Here is a 15,659-nt window from a genome sequence, read left to right as displayed (position 1 = left end):
TGTCCGGCAATACCATGGGCCCTTTCCCGCGATCCGCGCAGGGCTACGAGCACTTGCTTGTCTTTCTCGATCTCTTCATTCGCTGGATCGAATGTATCCCTCTCCGTAAGATTACTGGGAAAATCATCCGATGCCAACTAAAAGAACGTGTGTTTCTGCGTTTCGGGATCCCTAAAAAGTTCTTGTCTGACAATGGTACTCCGTTCAAGAATAAAGTTGTCGACGACTTTTTCGACTCGTTCGGCGTGATACACGCGACATGCGCCCCGTACTCGCCTAAGAGCAACCCGACCGAACGCGTAAATCGCACAATCAAAACCATGATTCGAGCGTTTATCGAGGAAAAGCACTCGACGTGGGATGCGCACATAGCAGAGTTCACGTTTGCTTACAACACGGCAATACACGAAGCGGTGCGCACGAGCCCCGCTTTTCTAAATTACGGACGTCATCCCGAGCTGCCAAACTCGAAAAAACGAGAGGAAGAACGCGCCGTGGCTCGGAACCTCGAGACGGCCGCGGTCACCGACTGGCACGCTCGAATTAACAAGCTTGACGACTTCCGAGCCGTTGCACTGCAACACTCGCGGGAAGCCCAAGATAGACAGGAGATATACTATAACGCTAAGCATCGCGACGTCAAGTATAACGTTGGTGATAGAGTCTGGGCGAAGAACCGTGTGCTGTCCTCCGCCGCTAACCAGACGACCGCGAAACTCAGCCCGAAGTACGCGGGCCCGTTCATCATTACCGCACGCCTCGGTCCCAACTCATACCAACTCCAGAACGAAGAAGGTTGTGACGTTAGTAAAGTCGCCGTTTGCGACTTGCGACCGTGTTTCGACGGAGCCCAGTACCCCGATGATGCAGCAGACCGTCCTCTCCTTGAAGTAAACGAAAACGACGAGACGATGTCGTTGAAAGGAATTTTCTCGCCCGATCGCACGCAAGAAAGCGACGAGCGCGATGCCTCGATCGACGACGTTTCGGTCACAAAAGTTATAGGGCCAGAGGCCTCAGCAAGCCCATGACAGGACCTTGCGCGAGGCGAAATACCGACCGCCCCAAGGAGAAGAGGCCGTCCTCGCAAGCAGAAAATGCATGCTCCCGTCGACCTATCCTCTCGGCGCTTACGTTCCAGAAACTAACACCCTACAACTTTGTCTGTTTCCTCATTTTCTTTCTGCTTATCTCACCTTCTATGCTAATAAAACTCTGTTACTGCCTCAAAGCTTCCTGCTTCCCTAGTAGGCGCTATCGCTATTGCAACAATTGAGTTCGTTTTATTTTTCGCCTAACATTACGTATACTTCGCCCTATAGAGGATGCTGACCAACGCCGAAATAGCCCTCCTCGCCAAGTGGATGGAAGAAGTGCTGCATGAAGCACTCACGGCGGCCGTAGCTATTGCATCGCGCCGAAACGCTACGCCGTCGACGCGCAGGGACGCTTCTCCAGCTCCAGCTCTGGCCTACTCCAATGCAGTAGGGGATGACCCCGCCAACGAGTCGCGGGCCTCGTCAGATGATGACAGCGGCGCAAGTTCCGCGGAAACTACCTTAGATTTCCCCCAGAGGATGCTACGCAGGCCGAGACGGCCAGAGGACAATGCAGGCCGTAAAGGCGAGGATTCGCCGGACCGCAGCCCGAAGCATGCCAACGAGTCTCCCTGTTCCGCCCTGGCGACCGCCGAGCGCTTGGAGGCCATCCTGCGGCAGCGCGGCTACGGCCCCGAGGAACGCGACGTCGCTACGAGCCTCAAGACCAAGGTAGACCCGGCCCCTGCGACGAAAGAGCTACCTACCCTCGAAGAGGAGTGGAAGGTCCTCCAGGCTCATTTTACGGCCTGCAGAATGGCGCGGCTAGCCGCGGAAAAGGAGGAGGAAAAGGCCTACCGAGACGGACTCGCCTTCATCGACCGTCATGGGCTCCGCGGTCTCGCTATCGCAGGAGCCTACGCGACCAGGCTGCAGGAGGCCATAGAGCTCAAGGCCTACACCCAGGAGACGATCGCCGAATGGCGGAAGGAACGCAAGGCTCGCAAACAGCGCGAGGAGTCGCGACAATGCTTACGAGAGGAGCAACGCCGAGCCCAAGAGCATCTCGAAACGGTGAAACGGCAGCTCGCAGCCTTGGGCGACCCGCCGACGTCCCACTCCCGTCGAGTGTCCAGCCAGGCCATCCCAAACGACCGGACGCGCCGCACGCCAGGCTTCTTTGCCCTGCAAGGAGCCGCAGGAGACGAGCCGTGCAACCGCTGGGCCGGTCCCCGTCCTGACCTCTTCGGCAAACGGGCTTGCTCCACTTGCGGCCTTACGGGAGTGCCGCGAACCTCCAACTGCCCGAATTGGTCGAGGCACGAGCTTTGGAGGAGCGGCGGACAGCAGCCATACTCGTATAGCACGGTCGAAACGTGTCAACGCAGGGAAGCCTTCCTTCGAGATCGAGAAGAGTCGTCGGTCACCCACGCGGACGGCGGCGACAGACGAGGTGTATCCGGGCACTAAGTCTAAACCTAAGCGCTACGACCATCCTCGCGACCTCGCCCTCGAGGTTTTCCCCCCAAGAATCAGGCATTGACGCCCATGTTTTTTTTTTCTTTTCTCTTCTCGTTTTCTTTTATCACGCGTTATTATTAGATTTGCGATCCGCGCGAGTAGAGAGAGTCGCGGTAAGCTACATCCCACTCAGAGCTTCTAGTGTATAAGATGTCGAAAGAAATAAATAAATAAAACATATTCTTTTACCACTACGATGTCTTTATTTTTCTTTATCAATTAATTTTCCTTGCTTGGTGGAGAGAGACAGGTTTTTCGACCTGGTACGCCCTGCTATCCAGCTCTAGGGAAGGGGCATATAACGAGCGGCCAGACCCTCGTTATGTCTCTCTCTCCCCGTACATAATTATAATTATCTTATAATTATCTCACTTGTATGGCAGCTAAAGGTAAGAAAGAGAGAGCGCTAATAGAGGGCGAGCTAGGGAGAGAGAATTCGGGAGGCCGGCGCGACGCGCGCGAGTAAGAGAGTGGGGCAGGACAAAGCCCCGCGATAAGGACTCTCTCTTGTACCGGCGACTTCGAAGCACGTGGACGTGTGACTAGCGGCTATACACGTGCTTGCGATCTTTTGCTGTCCGACTTTCCGCAACTAACTTTTGTGACTGACATTTCGGTTGCCTGCGAATACGCGAGTATCCACTCGGTGTAAGGTTTCGGTACCGAGATTGCCCCTAGTGCCTTTGGTGGGCTAGTTCCTGCGACCACGCGTGCGAGCCCTTAAGGCCGCCCGCCTCTTGACTGCACCCGAGCTGCACACTGCGCGTCATCGCGAGCCACGTGCGAGGCTGAGGATATCGCCTGCAGGGCTAACGCCGAGACATTATTGTAAGTACCATCTCGAATACGTGTCTCTCTCGCTAGCTTTTCACCGCTCTCTCTCCCGCTTACGCTGCGTATTAATTTTGTATTATTCTCCGTAGTAAACTCGATGTTACCCGTATATCTGTTTTCTTCTTTTGCGCTTCCTTTTTACCTATCGTAAGCAATCCCGTTCCGTCCGGCTTTCGCACCTGAATTTCGTGATCGCTCCAAACCGCCCATAGGACTACACGACGCTCTCCGCGGGCCAAGGTAACAGACGCTGCACCACGACGTCCCTGTTGCTGCTGGGCTAGGCTTTGCGCAGCCTATTACGAGGCCCACACCGAGCTGTTTTAATCCCCTTGTAATTTATATAACGAGTGACCCGCGCTGGGTCAAGACCCCGTTATAACTTGAACGGAAATACTATTCACGATATTCACGAATTTTTTCCAGCAGTACCATCTAGATATGAAATTATTGAAATTCCCTCTCACATGATTTATCTTCCAGTTACGAAAAAGTCTGTAGATTATTTACAATTACGCATCTTCGATCAAGACGAAAATTTAATTAATTTTCCTGGTGAAGTCATAACCATCAGATTACACCTCAAAAGCGTATGATGGGAATTGTTTGCGATTCAAAGAGTGGTAGGGACTCTATAAGCATTGAAAAATGCAAACCCACCATCAGTTGTCGACTGACATTGAAAACGTCAACACGGCGAACTCCAGTCATCAATCGTCATGGGAAAGCGAAAACTTTAATACGTCAAAGCATAAAGTTCCTAAAAACTCTTAGGTTAAGAGTAGTACCTGATGGAAAATAAATTGCCTAAATTTTTTTGCTGGTTTCAGTGAAACAATGGAGAACATTCTAGAAGTATAGTCACCTGTCATCTTCGATGAATCTTTGGCTCATTACGAGATCTACGCTAATCAACCCTACACCAATTCATTATTCAAAAATAGTGACGCTGATTAGAACTCTACTATCATGGATTAACATGGAACTCTGGCGATTATAAATACGAAGATCATAAATTCGTCATCACAGATACACTCAAAGATGCCATAAAAATTTTCGTTTCCGGAGATTTGAAAAAAGAGCGGTTAGAACGATATGGCCTCAAAGTTTTCGATTTGAATGATTGGGGCTATTTACCTTTTGAAAAATTAAAATCAGTTACCGTGTGCTCTAAACATAATGGCAAATACGTAACGACATGTGCACATGAAAAGGTTAAATTAATGAAAAAGTTTTACATCGATGGTTGTTGTATGGATTGGGAAGAGAGCGGTGAAGTCGTTGAAGGACTTCTATAGTGTTTTGTTTCTTTTTTAAAGTTGATAATTTGTAGAATAACATGTATTTTTTAAGAACATGTAAAATAAGATATATTTTTTATCAACAAAAAAATTTCGTTTCAATTGACACGAAAAAAATATTTTTTTATTTTTTTATTAAACCATCCAAAAAAAGCGAAATTTTTCGCTGACTCTGAAGATAACAGCAGCAGCAGCAACAGTTCATCTTTTTTATAATAAATGTTGTATTTTTTATGAACAAAAAAATTTATACGACATAGAATTTAAATGAAAAAAAATGTTTATTTATTGTAGTTGAGGTGGTATACAATGATGACATGTGTACGAGGTGTGATCAAAAAGTAAGGTGAATTTTGAAATTTAGCGGGCTACGTCCGTTCGATCTTCGACTTTTTTATTTAGTTATGTCGGTACACTCGTCTAGAACATACGTTCCAAATTTCAGTTTTGTAGTATGTTTGGTTTGTTTGTGAGAGGCATCAAGGTTAGAAGTGTTTTGCGTGCTCCACGATTTGCTGCTGTCTAAAAACATGGATCAAAGAGTTTGCATTAAATTTTGTGTGAAAAATGGAATCAAATGTTCCAAAACACTTGAAATGCTGAAAGTGGCATACGGTGAGTCTACTTTAAGCCAAAAAAATGTTTACAAGTGGTATAAACTCTTCCAAGAAGGCCGAGAAGACACCGACGACGAACCTCGTTCTGGACGCCCCAGCACATCAACAACTGATGAGAATGTTGAAGAAGTGAAGAAAATAGTGTTGGGAAATCGTCGAATTACCATTAGACAAATTGCTGATGATATTGGCATCTTATTTGGTTCGTGCCAATCAATTTTGACGAGTGTTTTAGACATGAGACGTGTGTCAGCGAAGTTTGTTCCGAAATTGCTCAATTTCGACCAAAAGAAACGTCGCATGAGCATCGCCCAAGAGCTACTGAATGACGTCAACGATGATCCAGATTTACTCAACAGGGTTATAACAGGTGACGAAACATGGGTATACGGTTATGACGTCGAGACTAAGACTCAATCGTCCCAGTGGAGGCATTCTGGATCACCAAGACCAAAAAAAGCACGCCAAGTTCGATCAAATGTAAAGGTTTTGCTTACAGTTCTTTGACTACAGGGGCGTGGTGCATCATGAGTTCTTGCCACAGGGTAGAACAGTAAATAAGGAATATTACCTGCAAGTTATGCGCAATTTGCGCGAAGCAATCCGCCAGAAACGTCCGAATTTGTGGAAAAATAAAAATTGGCTTTTGCACCATGATAACGCCCCTGCTTACACATCGTTGCTTGTGCGCGAATTTTTGGCTAAAACCAACACAGTAATGATGCCAAAACTGAAGAGGCCCATGAAAGGACGGCGTTTTGCCACGATTGAGGAGATAAAGACGGCATCGAAGGATGAACTAAACAAGATCACAAAAAATGATTTTTTGAAATGCTTTGAGGATTGGAAAAAGCGTTGGCACAAGTGCATTATATCCGAGGGGGATTACTTTGAAGGAGATAAAATAAAAATTGATGAATAAATAAATATTTTTGAGAAAAATAAAAATTCACCTTACTTTTTGATCACACCTCGTATATATGATTATTAGTCCTTCTTTTCGTTATTAATTTCCCGGAGAATGAATTACCGGAATTATTGGAAGATGTGGACTTGAAAACAAGACGACGATTATGGTTCAGCATTCTCACCTTGCCTAGATAGACTGGACACTCCCTCTTTGCATACATTGGTTAGATTGGTTCACGTTACTAAATGTGGCACGAACACACGTAATGATTAAATAAAAAACGACCTTGATAATCGAACTTTTATTTATCTTCGATATTGGGTTATTATTATCATTATTATTTTTATTATTTTTTTTTACAAGGAGTTGCCGAATCCTTTTTGCGGATTCCCCTTAGGCTTGCTGACTGAGGGGTTATGTGGGACTCCCCCCCCCCCAAAACAGGCCTACCCACTAAATCACCATCTCCTTGGTGTCCTTCCACCAGCTAAGGACTATGTTAATATTATTTCTGACTGGAGGTTCTGTCTGTACTCGTCCATTCATATCGTTCCTCCGTATCTCGTTACGTCGCGTCACTTCGTCTACTCAGTCATCTGTCAGGCAGTCATCCGCGTTCTTACGTCTCAGTATAGTTTGTGTATAGGTAGCGACTAAGCGCAACCATTCAGGTTCATGCAGAATCACAGCCACAATGTCATCGGGGGTGATGCTGCCGACCTTTCCTTCCAGTTCTTGTCTAAGTCTTGTCCAGCGGTCACACGCGAAAAACGTGTGTTCTGCGTCGTCTCGTTCGTGTCCATAGTACTTACAGTCGGGTGTTCATACTCTGTTCATATTGTAAAGGTACCTGTGGCCTGTCAAGAGCTGGGTGACGCAGAAATTTACATCACCAAATTTCCTTCCGAGCCACATCCTCAAGTCCGTATCAGTCGTCTCGTCCAGTTATCACCTTGTTCTTCTGTCCATCGAGTTTGCCATATGTCTATAGTCCTGTCACGCTCGGCGATTGCCGCGTTCTTTCGTTCTATGTCCGTGCTGCTTCCGTAGATTCTTTTGCGTTCAAAAGCCAGAAGATCCACAGGTATTACGCCAGCCACTACCAAAACAGCCTGCACAGAGACTGCTTGGTAGGAGCAAGCGCAGTGTGCCTTGTCTCTGTACCATCATCGTTTTACAGTATTTCTTTGTTTTCAGGGAGTCTGCCCATATTTCCGCACCGTATAGAAGGATTGAGTGAGCTGTCGCCATTAACAGTCGTCGTTTCCCCGATCTCGGTCCCGTCGTAATTGCGATCAGGCGACTCAAGGATTCTATCCTCTCTGCCGCTTTAAGGGTTGTTTTCTGTATATGAGGCCAGAAGGTCATCTTCGTATCGAGGGTTACTCCAAGGTACTTGACTTCCTTCTTGGTCTCCATCTCGCATGTATCCACCCTAATGTGCAGTATCGTCTGTATGCGTCTTCTCGTGAGAAACATCAATTTCGATTTTTCTGTTGCAAGTTGTAGTCCATGGTCTGTCATCCATCGTCCGACTCGTCTTATGGTCTGGTTCAACGCCAGCTGCGCCAGCTCAAGGGACCTCTCCGTAATCACCGCCTCCACGTCATCAGCATAGGCGAGGAGAGTCACTCCGAGCGGCATCCCAAGCCGAAGCAAGATATCGTATAACACATTCCAGAAGTCAGGTCCCAGTATCGACCCCTGTGCCACCCCACCGGTGACCTGTCTCGTTACTTGTCCTTCGATCGTCTCGTACGTTATCCGTATGTTTTTTAGATAATCTTCCACAATCCGAAGCAGGTATGGTGGGATCCCGAAGTTCCTTTTCAGCGCCTCCAAGATATCCTCCCACCTGGCCGAGTTGAAAGCATTCCTAATGTCGAGCGTCGCCAGCAACACTATAGGTCGCGCTGCGTGGCAGTGTCTGTCTAGTTCCAGGAAAGAATCAACCACCTTTTGGACCGCTCCAATCGTCGACCGATCCCTTCTGAAACCGAACTAAAAATCTGAGAAACCCCCTCCGTTCTGTATCGCGTCCATCAGTCTCGGTCTCAGTAATTGTTCAAAGAGTTTACAAGTCGTGTCAAGTAAACTCAACGGTTGGTAAGCCGAAGGCGTGCCAGGATCGCTCCTACCTTTTGGGATAAAAACGAAACTTGCCACCTTCCACCGGTCGCTGAACGTTCCTGTCGTCAAGCACGTGTTGCATAGGTCAAGGAGTACCTCCGGCCGTAGACGAGCCAGAAGTCGGAGGATCTCGGACGGTACTCCGTCTGGTCCCAGTACCTTACCCCTCTTCATCGCATCCGTTGCTCTGATGAGCTCCTCAGCGGCACAGGCGGGGGGCATTTGTGCATCCACGTCGTCCATCACGTTTGTTCTATCGGGTGCGTCGGAAACAATCCGTCAACAATCCGTCCTGCTGTTTCAGCATCTTTAACTTCCGGTGAGACTCAGGTTCCTAGTTTCCCGGTCACGATCTTGTAGCCGGTTCCCCAGGGATCCTCGTTCATCTCCTCGCAGAGCTTCCTCCAGCATCGCGTCTTGATGTTCATTGCTTTCGTCAGCGTCTTCCGTCTCTTGTCTGAGCGCGTCCGTCACGTCTTTCGTAGTCGCAACGCAGTCCAGATCCATGATCTCCAATTGTACCTTGGAGGTCATGGCCCTGACACTGCCCGCTTCCCCGATCGCATTTTGGATCTGTCATCCAAACATCTCGCGTCCGTCCGGCTTGTCTGCGTCTACCTGTAGCTTCAGAAGACATAAGCCGTTTTTCGTCTTCCTCAGGGTTGTCACCTGCACGTGGCTCTTCTTCGGGTCGATCGTCGTCCGTATTTTCCGTACTATATCGGAGTACGTCGTGTCCGTGCCCGGCTTGAGGACAGCCAGTCCCCTTTTCCGGTGGACCAGTCCGCCTCTGTCAGACCGATTCTTTGCGTCCGTTTTCTTTTTTGTCTTATCTGTTCTTATTCGTGTTACCGTCTGCCAGTCCTTGGTCGGTTCCGTCGTCGGTGGCCTTTTTTGTGAGGGCTCCGACGTGGTTCCGGCCGGCAAACGTTTCCGTTTCGTCCGTGGCGTTTCTTCGTTATTTTTCGCTGTCGTGTCTGTATTGCTGTTGTCTTGGGGACGTCTTCCCAAAACTGTGTCCGATCGCTTGTGCAGCGCAATGCCCACAGTCTCGAGAATTGTCTTAATTCCCATCTTCAATATCATATTCAGGTTTTTTTGCACGTTTGCTTTGGCCATTTTCGTCGCCGTCTCTTGTATGAGCCATAACAGTTTCGTCACGTCTCGTGTGTCATTTGTCATTGTGGGTGTTCATCCTGTCGTCGGTTTTTGGCTGTTAACGGCAGAGATGTAACTCACCCCGCTGCCGCCGCTGGACACGCTGTCCGTCCTCTGACGTCTTGGAAGGTTTAGTAGGTTCTGGTTCGTGTCGTTGTTTCGTGTCGTCCTCCTCTTCCCCGTGCACAAAATCCGTGCCGCTGCTCGTGGCCACCGGGGCTTTCTCCCGATCGGAAATCGGGATGGATTACCCCTGAGAAAGGGTTACCACTTGAGGTAAATTTATGTTTTTTGTGCATGTTCATATTTTTGTTTCGTCCCGTTGTGCTAAAGATCCCTCGTGGTCACGACTCCACGAACCGCGCTGGAACAACGCACGGCCCCTGAGGTCCCCTCTCCTCTATCTTGTGTATTCAGTGCGTGATTGTGAGTGCCCATAGTTGCAAAACCGAGCTTCGTTCACGGGGAGAGCCTGATTAGAGGCATCCCCGCTTTCGGGTGGCTCCGTTTATAGGAGTCCCCGGCATTCGCTCTTTCGGTAAGCCCCGTTTATAGGGTCGCCGAGCATTCATTCATCCCGGTTTGCCAAGAGGCGTGTGTGTGTAAGTGTTTGTGTAATGTGTGAGTGTAGGTGTGTGTAAGTGATTAATGGTTGGGCACATCGGCAGAATACTTTATCTTTTGCGTCATTTGTAAGCCATATCTCCTCTTGGCCGTGTCCGTTATATCGTTGCTGCTTAGAGCATTGACGCGACGGACGACGTTTCCACCGGGTACGGTCGTGGACGTTGGAAGATAGCATTTGCCCAGTGAGGTGTAACCACTTACTGGACCAGCCCGGCATTATTATTATTATTATTATTATTGATCTCACCCTTGCCCCGGTGGTATAGGAGGGGGGGTGACCACACCCCACACAAAATACCTTACCTGAACGTAGAATTTCCTGCTCTTTCTGAATCCATGATAAAAAAATGGGGGTTCTTATTAAAAAAATTACTTGGTTATTTGGTTATTGGGGTTGATTTATTGGGTTATTGGGTTATTTGAGTTTTTGGGTTATTAAAATTAATCTTACCCTTGCTGGATCATCCCTGTGCATAGATGAAGAAAATAATAAATTTAACCCCTACATGACCTTACGCGGAAGGAGAGGTTAACCGCACCCCACACATAATACCTTATCTAAACGTAGAATTTCTCACTCTTTCCGAAAGCGGGATCAAAATTATAGGTTCGTATTCAAAAAATGACTTTGACCTTCAAATGACCTTAAAAATAAATCTCAAAGTCAAATCCGATTTCTGGGAAAGATGTCCCTCATTGTCCCAAACAACTTTTGTCTGAACAATTTTTTTGTAGAATGCCAACCGTAGAAAATTGCGGGGTTCCTTTGAAATGAGTCACCCTGTATACACGAGAAGAACTGTACGGGGTACCAGTAGCAGTGGCTCTAGCGATAGAGCATCGGCCTGCGGATCTAGAGGACTCGCGTTCGATCCCCCGATCTATCCGTCCGTTTTTTTCCAACACACAGCAAAATCAAAGCGTATAACACAGAATGCACGGGTATCAGAGCACATCAGCACACAGTAGGGGCGAAGGGAGGGAGGAGTGCATAGAACGCACAGGTATCAGCTCAGTAAGAGGAGGGGTGAGGTGAGTTGACAGTGCTGAGCTGAAGATGAACGGGCATCAGCTGAGGGAGTACATCTCAGCACAGTGAGCTGATACCCCACTGAGCTAAGGCCTCTCTAGTTTACCTACAAACATGTCGTTGGATGACGTCACAGGTGCACTGCTTCCCGATGAGCACCTCGCTGGTGTTATTGCCATTGCTCTTCGTTCTTTCGCTCAACATTTCGCTCACTTCACAAATATTGCTGCTCTAAAATTATCGTCGTCGTTGTTGGTTCTGCTGTGATTGTTGTTCCCGCTGTCCTTCCCTCGCTCGTTGTATACAACATCGACGATGACCGCTCACGCGCGCACCCGTGTACCTCGCCAGTCACCTACACGCACCGGTGCCGAATATCCTTCGGGACACGGCTGGGCGCGACCCAGCCACAACACCCTGCTTCTGGTCCGCACACCGGGCGTGCCTCCGAAAATAAAATGTCAGCGAGGTCGCGGGGAAATTTCCGGAAAACCGTTGAAAATTCGGTTCAATCCGCGCGTGTGACGGTCTCTGCTAATACCCAGCAGATACTCTCTCTCCTCTTTTTTCTTCCGCACCATCTCGATCGCTTCATCCGTCAGCTCAGTCCATACACCGCACCTCGAACATAAAGTCCAAGCATGAATGTGCGTGCCACACGCACACACACTTAGCTTGACGCAGCGCGCGGACATTGGCGAGAGCCAAAGGGACGAAATCGGCTTAGCCGAGATTCTCTGTTACAAAGCAATATTTTGGCTGGGAAAAGCCTTACAGCGTCTTCAGATAATAGCATTTTTCAATGAAAATCCTGATCAAAATTATGATAATGAGCTTGCAAATGCAAATGCTTGCACCTTACAAGATGCTCTCTTAGAAGAAAACTACATAAGAAAAAGGCCAAATGTAATAAAAATTATGATGATGAAGTCATTTTCAACCAATGATCATGACTATTGTGACATTTTATCTAACATTACTCTAATAATCGATGTTATGCTAGAGCTTAGGCAAATATTATGGAAAGATAAGAAATCTTTTGGCGATCTTGCTACTGCATTCTGCAATTCTGTGAGAACAGTATCGAAGGATCATGATATTAACAGGGTAGATTTTATTTTCGATTCCTATTTTGAAAATTCCATAAAGACGAAAGATCAGGTAGAATCACTGAAGCAGTTGTAGAAATTACACAGGATAAGGGAAAATGTACTATTGCAAAAACAAGAAAAGCATTTCTGAGCATCAAACAAAAACAAAGTATTATTACAAAATTTTATTCGAGAATTTGTTTTAGTTAAAAGTTATGACTTATGGCCGAATATGACTGTAGTATGCAGTGGAACATATGAAGTGGCATGTCAATCAAACCTAGAAACCGATTTAAGAACATTTGCTTTTTTGCAAAGATCTAATATCGAAGAAGCAGATTCTCAAATAATTATACATATTTATTAGTCATGTATAGAGGGAGCAAGTAATATATTGGTACCATTAGCAGATGTATTCGTTTTACTTATGTATTACTGGTCAACATTTAAAACAATGATTTTATAGGTGAGTGTAATACATTCTGAATGATAAAATGAAAGTTTATTCTAAATATTAATGAAAATATTATTTGTAGAAACTTTAAGTTCAAGGAGGCGCGGCTTCTAAAAAAAAAAGTACTAGCAATACATAAATTCATCGAAGATTGTGGTCTCGAATTGTGCTCAGTTTTTCCAGCCCTTCATCATCTAACTGGTGCTGATTATACCAGTAAAGTAGAAACCAAGAAATGTAGTGCTCTTTGTGCTGAACCTAAGAAATATCTTGTAAAATTCGCACAAGGTATTTTACTGCAAACATATTTTAAATTTAAGTTAAATGAATACTATCACAAATTTTATTTTTTTTTGTTTTTTCCTCAATAGATACCTTGGAAAATGAAACTGAAATAGCTATTTATAATGCTGAACAGTTCTTGTTGAAAGTTTTGAGAAAAACTAATAAATATAATTTATTTGATGAGCGTAGGTTTCATGTGCGTGGTACTTTTACTTCGGTTTCAAAGCTACTACGTACGATTTTTACAATACGACTACATATATTACAAACATTTTATGTTACGCATGAATAACTTAATTTGTTAAATCCACGCACCAAAAAACTAAATCCAGAATTATTTAGTTATCGCTACAAAAATTAGTGCTTGGTTCCCAGAAAAAATGATGTTCCATTCCCTCCTCTCGACAAGATTTTAACAAGTTGTAAATGTCAGAAATGTTCGTAGAGAACGTGTTCGTGTGACGCTGCAAGGAAACCATATACTTCTTTTTACAAATATCGCATAGATAATACTTAGCAAAATCCTTATAAAAAGAAATAATGAAATTTCAAAATATATAATTTCTAAACAGTAAGTTAAGCTACAATTAATTCATAAGCCGTAACATAGATATTCGACCATTTTTAAGTAGTTGCGTATAGTTGTGTATACACGTTTTGTTAAAATGATTAGTAGCAAATGGTAATTAGTAGAATTTTGCATTAGAAAAATAACAATAAAAAAAATAACTTGTAAAAAATAATATACGTAATTTGTTTAGTTACAGGTCTCGCGTTGTATGATTGTTTATTGAAGGTTGTATAAAAACACTCATAAATCGAATTCCAAAGTCGAATCTGAGCTAAAATATTTATTTTTTACTTAAAATGCGAAAAGATATAATTTTGCAATGAAAATTGTTTATAACAAAAAATTGAACAGGAATACGGCTCGGTACCCACGAAATTCTGATTCAGCGACCCTAAAAACATAAAGTTAGCTCAAGGTACCGAGGGCACTTCGAAAAAATGCTCTCGGGTCACTAGCGCCCGGATTGAGTAGGCAGAGTGTATGTCTAAAATTTAATAGTACTTGAAGCTGCAGCTATTTGTAATATGTCACATGATTCTTCAAGTCCTGATGTCTCTAGGTCAAAGAAAACAAGTTCAGATGCAGTGTCATTAATTTTTACAACTTTGTCCGAGACACTAGCCAATATCACAGTATTTGTGGAATTGATTCCAATATTTTTATTGTACCTTCAGATTTCTTGTTTTGCTTGCACGAGTTGATTCTTTTCATTGTGAATTCAATTCTTTTAAGTTTAATTTTTTTACTAGTTTTCTCTAATGATTTCCTCTTTCTTAAATTATCTAATTTTTCACAGTAACGCGACATATTTTTAGTTTTCAACCCTAACATATCAACATAACATACTTTTACTAGTCCACAACCTCCTTCATTTTTGTCAAAACCGAGTAATAGCTCAATAGTCACATGCTGCTGTTTTAGAAAGATATTTAATCTTTCGAGCTCTAGAGCATATTATACTATTCAAACTTTCATTTACCTGGCTAGAAACAGCAATTGAATATTGAGCAGATTTGCTTATGTATCTACTAAATATTGCTTTAACGTTTTCATATGCAGATTGATCTGTCAAAATAAATTTTTGATTGTAAAAATGATCTGTCATACTCAATATTACTTCTGCTAGATCAGCTGATTTACCTTTATTTTATGAAATAGTATATTGAAAATATTTTTTCATGTGTGGAATAACTCCAACTTTTTTCGATTCCTTGCAGGAGTTATTAGCTATTCCATACAAATCACTAACATAATTTTTCACAACGTGATTTATATCTAATAGTTTATGGATTGCTTGATTACGATCCTGTCTGATTGCAGTTATAGTGCTACTATCATCATCACCTATGACAACGTCCACATTCAAACCCTACTTTTATTTATCAGCTGTACACCAGCACTTATCTTTATCGACTTAGCACTGCCTGTGTGATTTTTCCTGCAATCGTAATAATTTTCATCGTGGTTGTTATCACACATGGTACATTGATGATTACGTGTTGTATAATCCAGGACCTTTTGACTAAGAAATTTTATTATAGCTGCGTATCCATTTAAACTGAAGTAGCTATGACCATTTCTGCGTTTATTTACAACAATAGTACAATAGTATCAAATGATACTATTGTACTTACAATTTCACCACACACTGTATCAAACAAATCAACAAAACTGAATTACTTTGCTGTGTCTACAAATGACAATATGAATCTGAAAATATCTCAGGAGTCCATAAAAAAAGAAATATAAATTAAGTCAGATACGTGCTTTGATGCTTATATTATTTTTTTTTTATTGAAAAATAGCGGTTTTAACTGTATTTCAATAAGGCAGACTTGTAAGTTTGTATATCTGTTTGTAAATGTCAAGTCAGACGTTCTTACTAAATTAAGACATGACTACAATTATTGATATTACAATTATATATAGTTACAACTTTATGTAGTTAATTATGCAGTTAATTATATAAAATATAAGACATTTATACAATTATTTATTTCTGTAGCATAAAATCTAACGTATTGATTTTACTAATAATTTTTATAATAGTTTTAAATTATGTCGGAAAACAAAAAAATATCAGTTGATAATGA

At 43.9% G+C, this 15,659-nt stretch overlaps 1 protein-coding gene across 3 annotated transcripts in view; it reads left to right on the top strand.

Annotated features, from left to right (window-relative positions):
• Window positions 1-15,659, top strand: part of LOC131666866 (sodium- and chloride-dependent transporter XTRP3) — a 1,010,463-nt gene that overhangs the window by 78,817 nt on the left and 915,987 nt on the right. The gene's annotated exons all lie outside the window — the stretch shown is intronic.

This window comes from Phymastichus coffea, unplaced genomic scaffold, assembly GCF_024137745.1.
Source record: "Phymastichus coffea isolate CEN01 unplaced genomic scaffold, Cenicafe_Pcof_1.1 PCOF00004, whole genome shotgun sequence".
Taxonomy (NCBI): domain Eukaryota; kingdom Metazoa; phylum Arthropoda; class Insecta; order Hymenoptera; family Eulophidae; genus Phymastichus; species Phymastichus coffea.
Note: the sequence above shows the minus strand (reverse complement) of the source record. Positions and strands in the feature narration are given on the sequence as shown.